Source organism: Crocodylus porosus, unplaced genomic scaffold (assembly GCF_001723895.1).
Source record: "Crocodylus porosus isolate Cpor-Errol unplaced genomic scaffold, CroPor_comp1, whole genome shotgun sequence".
Taxonomy (NCBI): Eukaryota; Metazoa; Chordata; order Crocodylia; family Crocodylidae; genus Crocodylus; species Crocodylus porosus.
In genome coordinates, this window is record NW_017728907.1 from 58,291,508 (window position 1) to 58,298,598 (window position 7,091).

Below are 7,091 nucleotides of genomic sequence, written 5' to 3' on the forward strand. Positions count from 1 at the left end.
AAAAAATTATTCAGGATCACATTTGTGGGAGTCGCGTGGGAAAAACAATGCTGAAGGGCAACAGCACTGATTCATAGGAGGTAGAGCCTGCCTGACTAACCTTGTTTCTTTTTATGACGAGGTCACAAAATGTTTAGATGCATCTACTTGGATTTTAAGAAAGCCTTCAATACAGTATCTCATCCTATTCTCACAGATAAACTGAGAAGCTGTGATGTAGATGATTACACAGTCAGATGGGTGGCAAATTGGCTTAGGGGTCAGACCCAGAGACTGGCGGTGGACAGGTCAGTATTGACCTGGAAAGGTGTGGGCATTGGAGTCCCACAGGGCTTGGTCTTGAACCTGTGCTGTTCAACATCTTCATCAGTGACTAGGATGAGGGTGTGGAAAGCACTCTGTCCAAATTCACTGATGATACCAAAATATAGGGCAAAGTTAACACACTAGAGGGTAGGGAATGAAGCCAGGTGGATCTGGACAGGTTGGAAATGTCAGTTGAACAGAACTGGATGCAGTTCAACAAGGACAAGTGCAAGGTGCTGGACCTAGGGAGAAGGAATCACTGGCACGCTTACCGGCTGGGGGAGACGACCTTCTCAGCAGCACAGCAGTGGAAAGGGATCACGGAGTCATTGCTGACACCAAGATGAACGTGAGTCGTCAACATGATGAAGCGAACAACAACATCGAATCGCACTTTATCATATATTAGCAGATGCATGACAAACAGGTCCAGGGAGGTGATACTTCCCCTCTATTCGACATTGGTCAGGCCACAGTTGGAGTACTGTATGCAGTTCTGGGCACCACACTTCAAGAGGGATGTGAACAACCTCGAGAGGGTTCAGAGGAGGGCCACTCGTATGGCTAGGGGCCTGCAGGCAAAGCCCTACAAGGAGAGATTGAGGGACCTGAATCTCTTCAGCATCCACAAGAGAAGGCTGAGGTGATCTTGTGGCTGCCCACAAATGTATCAGGGGTGATGGGGTGCGGGGGAAGCAGCAAAAAATAGGAGATACTCTGTTTACCAGGGCACCCCTTGGAGCAACCAGGAACAATGGCCATAAACTGACAGAGAGCAGATTTAAGTTAGACATCAGGAAAAACTTCTTTACAGGAAAGGTTGCCAAAATCTGGAATGGGCTTCCAAGGAAGGTGGTGCTCTCCCCTACCCTGGGGGTCTTTAAGAGGAGGCTAGACATGTACCTGGCTAGGGTCATCTGACCCCAATGCTCTTTTCTGCCCAGGGCAGGGGGTTGGACTTGATGATCTGCTGAGGTCCCTTCCGACCCTAGCATCTATGAATCTATGAAAAAACAAATTAGTGACCATTTTCCTAAAAGGACACTAAGTAGAGTAACCTCTCAGTAGGGGATACTGAAAGGTAAAAAACCTAATGCACTTCCTTTTATTGTAAAGCGATCTGAGAAGCAGCACATCCAACTCATCCTTTTTTTACACTGCAAAATAATTCAGCTCAGTTTGACACAAGGGGCAAGTGTACATCTGCAGGTGAGCGTATATAGCTTGGCCCACTGCTTCTGGAACCTATATAATGCATACCATCTTCCCCCTGTGCTGCTAAAGCCTACTAAGTAGATTTTCACAGCCTCCCAGGAGTATTAGGCAGGGGGGTCTTCTTCCACTGTAGGCAGGAGGGTCTGAAAATATAAGAGAAGCCTCCACATACAAACCTAGAATGAGACAATGCAAAAAAAAATCACCTACAGACCCATTAAAGGTACTGTCAAGTACTAGCTTGGTACATATCTGAATACAGGTGATATTGCCGGCATGCCTGGTCCACAAAAGATAAGAGGGCCTTGATATTACTGTCAGCTGAAGCAGCTCTCCTCACACTCATTGGCAGCAGCCTGTATTTCTGGAGCTGAAATCACCCAAGTACTACCCTCCGCTCTCCATATGGATCTCTCATGGTAACTAACCACCAAATCCTCAGCTAAATAACAACCACCCTGCAGAATAAAAATACAAAGGAGACAAAGCCTTCCCCCGGAAAGTTGCCCTCGCTTAGCAGAGCACACAGAAAAGGACCCCCAGAGAGACCACCTGGATCAGGAATGAATGCTTGCAGATAACAGCATTACTGACTGTGTTCCTTGGGAAGGATTTAAAGGCTTGAAAATACACATCGGTAGGATCCAAGTGTCCCAAGAGTCCCTGTTTTGGAGCTTAAAGCATTGCCAAAACCTAGCTGGCATGAATAACCATTATCTCCAGACCTCTGATGAAAAGCTTGTGCTAAAAAGGATGTAGAGTCCACTCAGTAGGACTAAAATTTGATGAAAGGTAGTTAGTCCTAGCAGGTGAGCCATAACATTTCTGACCTGCAGTCGTGAATCAAACAGCGGGTAGAAAACCAATTTAGCAACATATCCTTTTCCATCGTGGTGCTTATATAATACAGTCTGTTTCACTGAGTAGAAGTGGAAATGGATAATGTAAAGTGCTGTTTAGATCATCTCTCTCTCAGCCTCTAACTGCACATAGAATGAAAAGCCGTCCTAATCTGCCTGCCCGGGAAAGGTTTGCTGCCTCTATATCCCTATACTGGCATCTAGTAACAGACACAGGGATGATATGGGGTCTTTAGAAAGTCATAGACTACCCATTGTGACATGAAGAAGCTTATGTAGAAAGGTACCTTTCCTCCTCAGAGGAAGAGAGCTTGCCCCCTTGTTCGAATGTAGACAAAGAAACTATGGAAGCGTGACCTGCTTTTGTCCAGGATCTTTGAGTCATAACTTAAGCTGCTAAAAGTTGTCCCCCAGTACTCCAGCAAAGAGCTTTTTCTAATTGACACAAAACTTTTTCTTCCCGTGGGGTGGTTTCTGAGGCTTATGAATCACTGGAAATGAGTTTACTTATTACTCTGAAGAATTCACAGGGCTAGTAGTCAGAAGGGCATGGTGAAATAAAGTGTGACTCTGAGCAAGAAAAAGATCAGAGTTTGGCTCTGAGCACAAATGCACGTTCGATGAAGTATGCCAGTTTTAAAGAAGTGGATGAGGCCAGAAGTAAAAACAGGAGCCATTTAATGTGCTTATTCTTTAACCCCAATGTTATTTTCTTCTTACAAAGCTGTTACTGTTATTCTGGGAATGGTATCAGTGATCATTTTCTAACCCAAATCTGAGAAATTTTGTTAGTTATTAAAACTGCCCGAAAAAAAAAAAAAATCAATGAATTTTGCTTCTTTCTATTTATAATGCATGTGTGGGCAGATCAATTTTCTTAAATCATTCATTAATTTGCCATATCCTTTTTTTCATTTGTTCAAAATTCTTGGTCCACCACTTGTTCACATGCTGTTCATTGTAACCCATGTTCTGAGTTTCAGCTCTCCTGTACCAGCACATCTCATGTCAGAATCCAGACACTGGACTAGAGAGCATAGGTGTGAGATGCAGGTGTCAAGTACATAATTCAATTTACTTCCCACAAAACAGTTTTCTAATACTTGCATAAAGTTTGCCCCTATGCAAGCAGTCCTGAAAATAAACTTATTTACTAAGCTATTTTCCCAAAACTATATACAAAAATACCAGAAATAAAAAGCTGAAACATATACAATGAACAATTGAGTAGTATACATTTTAGCTAGTTCAGAAGAATAAGCACACTAGATAAGCCATGTGCTCAGACTCTGGCATGATTATTTGCCAAATAGTACCAGCCCAGTGCTTTGCCAGACTGAGTCATATATTCACACCCCATTCTTTCATGGCCTAGTATATTGCCTATAAATACAGAAGTTGTAGTTCTGAATTAAGGAGAGACAAGCCAGTTTGGTCAACTGTTAACTGAAGGGTGTGAGAGGTAGTACTCGTGAAGAACTTGCTGGTTCCCATGTTTGGCTGAAGAATGGTCATGCAGAACAAGCCCACTGCAGAGAGCCAAGCACCTCTCCCTTTGAAGGAGAACTGCTGTTCTTTTTAAGCCAGGTAGAAATTAGAAGCCGTGCAGAGCGCAAAGGGCTTTAAAAAGGCAGTGACGGAAATTAGAGTAGTTTGGAAACCATTATGCCACAGTACTTCACAGGACTTCTTGGCCTACTACTAATGATCTTTCTCCACTTGAATGCTGGAAGGCTATTAAAACCCGATGCAGCAACCAGGGAAAGGGGCTGTGTCATCATAAAAACTAAAGAATTAATGGGTTGACTAGACCAAACAGCCAGGGCTGGACACAGGCATGGGTGAACCGGGCGGTTGCCTGCAGCCCAGACAGAAAGGGGGCCCAAAATGTTTATTTTTTTCTGTTGTTCAATTATTATTATTATCATCATCATCATCATCTCTGGCGAAGGGGGGCCCAATCCTAGAAGTTTTCCCAGGGCCACCAGGAGCCTAGGTACAGTGCTGCAAACAGCTCAGGCAACAAAAGCACATGCTTAAAGTGAATTCATTAGAACCAACTAGCTCCTTTGCCATTGATTCAATCCCTCAGCACTCCTGTTTACTCTAGATACTATGGCTGAAAATCATTAAGAAGGCATTATGTCGGCAGATAATTAGGCTGGTTGATAAATACCTCTGGTGCTTCATCATCCACAGGCATCACTGCGATGTTAAAGTTGAGTCCAGCCACCACACCTCCCTGCTGGTTGCCAACAGAAAACTCAGACTGTACAAACAGCGGGTCAGGGTCTCTCTCTCCTTGTGGGGGCAAGTATGCAACCTTCAAATGTGTTACGGCATGCTGGTAGGAAACAAGTGACGGCATCACACAGACCTCACAGATTCAATTTTCTGTTCTGCAATAAAAGCATCATTCAAAGTGTAGCACTCAATTCGTTTGGCATATCAATCATAACATGCCTTCTTTTCATGTGATCAGAGTGAATGAAAGCAAAGCAGTTCTTTCAGCAGTTATCTCCTGGTGTTCGCACAGAAGCATGGCAGAGGGTTTGCATGTTTTTGAAATGCAAGGACAAGGATTATCAAGGAGCAAATGACTTGGATTAAACACATTTACATCAGACCCAGTTCATCCTTGATATAACTCAACTGAAAACAGTGATTTTTGCTTGAGGGGTTAACAAAAAAAAAAACAACCCCCCCCCCCAACACACACACATTACAGAACAGGACAACCAAGTGTGAAAGTCATGCTGGTAATGCATAGGACTTGGGTGCTTAACTTCTCATTTGCTCCTCTGAAAATATCTCCTCCTAAAGCCTATGATACCCTCAAAATTTGACCTGGAGAAAAAGGTTGTTTTTAAAACCTCCTCCACACTGAACACCTGCAGTGAACTGACCTCAGTATGTCTCAAGATCGAGGACAAGGCCAAAAATCACCTAAGCAAATGCTAGGGTTGGTGCAAACACTAACAGTAGCATCCACCTTCATTCTTCCCTTTGTGGCACATTTTAAAACTCACTTATAATAGGCCTTAAACACACAGGTTTGAAGAATTTCAACCTACATGCACTTTTATTTGGGGCAATTTGTCTTTTAACATTACTCTAAGGGCTCACTTGTTCTAACACTTTTCTCACTACCTGTTCATACAAAAGTGGAGGTTTAGGGGGAAAAAAATAGCAGACTGTAACTGCAAACAATATAAAACAATCTACTTGTTTACCTGAGTGAAAGATGTTAGCGCAGGGACAGCAGGATCTTTTTTAAAGCTTTTCAGGTTGCCTGTGAAAATTAGCTTCCCCACGTCACAATTTCTGCAAGAGGGGAAAATAGAAGATACATCTTTTCTCTATGAGCTTATAAATACAAAGGCAGCCCAACAGTTTCATACATACCCAGGAGAAGTTGGAGAGAAACATGATTAGTGACTATGAACATGAGCTGATTGTCAGGAGATTCGGCATCTGTAAAATGGAGATACTTCTTTGTGACGTGCGCAATCTCCGTTTCTTTGACAACAAGTAGTCCCGGGAACTTCCTCAGGCAATTGGTTTTTCACTGCCACAATGTGACTTTTCACAGTCTACAGAAAAAGTTGGAGAGTTTTGGGAGCCGAGAGCATGAAAACTGATCAGCGACTGATAAGGATAAGGTAAAATGTGTCACGAATGGACAAGTCCCTGATTTTATGCTGTTCAGTTCCTTGATATTCTATAATTTATCTGTGTAATCTCTCCGGATGCAGAAAACAACCCAGTAGCCATTCCTCCACTTCTGTTTCTACTCTATTTTTAATTCTGGTACAAATGTGGAAAACATTATTGTAAGAGAAAAGCCAGGTGAGGAGTCAGGCCCATGAAGCGTATTGTTATCTTGATGCAAAAGATTTACTGTAGGAGTCCCATCATCAATACAGTTTCTTGCTACACTATATTTACTTTGTCCTTCCCCACTGCAATACGCTATGTCACAGACAAAGAACCAAGCAACTTACTTGAATATCTGCAAGATTTGTGCGTTCTCAGCTGTCAGATAAAATAAACTCAAATGAATCCTGAAAAATCTCCCCTCCCAGATGGTGGTAGTATATGAGGACATAAAAAAAGATCCCTTTGCAAGAAGCTCAATACAGGAATACCTTGAAAATACAACAGAGCAAAAATAGTTTTCAGAAAAAAACACTTTGCCTTTTTCTCCCTCCAACAACTGCTAAGCCCATTCCAGAGCAGCATACTAGCTTCAGAGACTACTACTGCCATGCATTTTTAGCTGGTCTTTATATTAAAGACCTGCATGTCCTAAAAAGATTACCATTAATCCAATTGCTAAATAACATCAGTTGGTAGTTTCTTTAGGGCACCATAACCATTCTACCTGGTCCATCTGGAAGATATTTCTTGACAATCTTGCCAGCACTTGGTGGCCTGGTTATTTTGTAGAGAATATAATCATCACTTGAGTCAAAATCAGAATACATTAGCATGTGCTTTCCTATGAGGACCGTCTCTCCTTCATCTAGCTCAAAGAGGATGTTGTTGTTCACCAGGATTGGTGGCCTGTCATCTTTAGGAAGGATATTAATGGGGAACTTACATCTCATGCTGTGCCTTCCATCAAAGATTCTGAAGACAATATGGTCTTTGGTTGTGTCACTATCATCGTGCTGCTAATGGGCAGCTCCATCTTTGATATCTTTAATT

At 42.5% G+C, this 7,091-nt stretch overlaps 1 pseudogene; it reads right to left on the reverse strand.

Moving 5' to 3' along the window:
- The window catches only part of LOC109307019, a 75,175-nt pseudogene that overhangs the window by 59,117 nt on the left and 8,967 nt on the right, over nt 1-7,091 (reverse strand).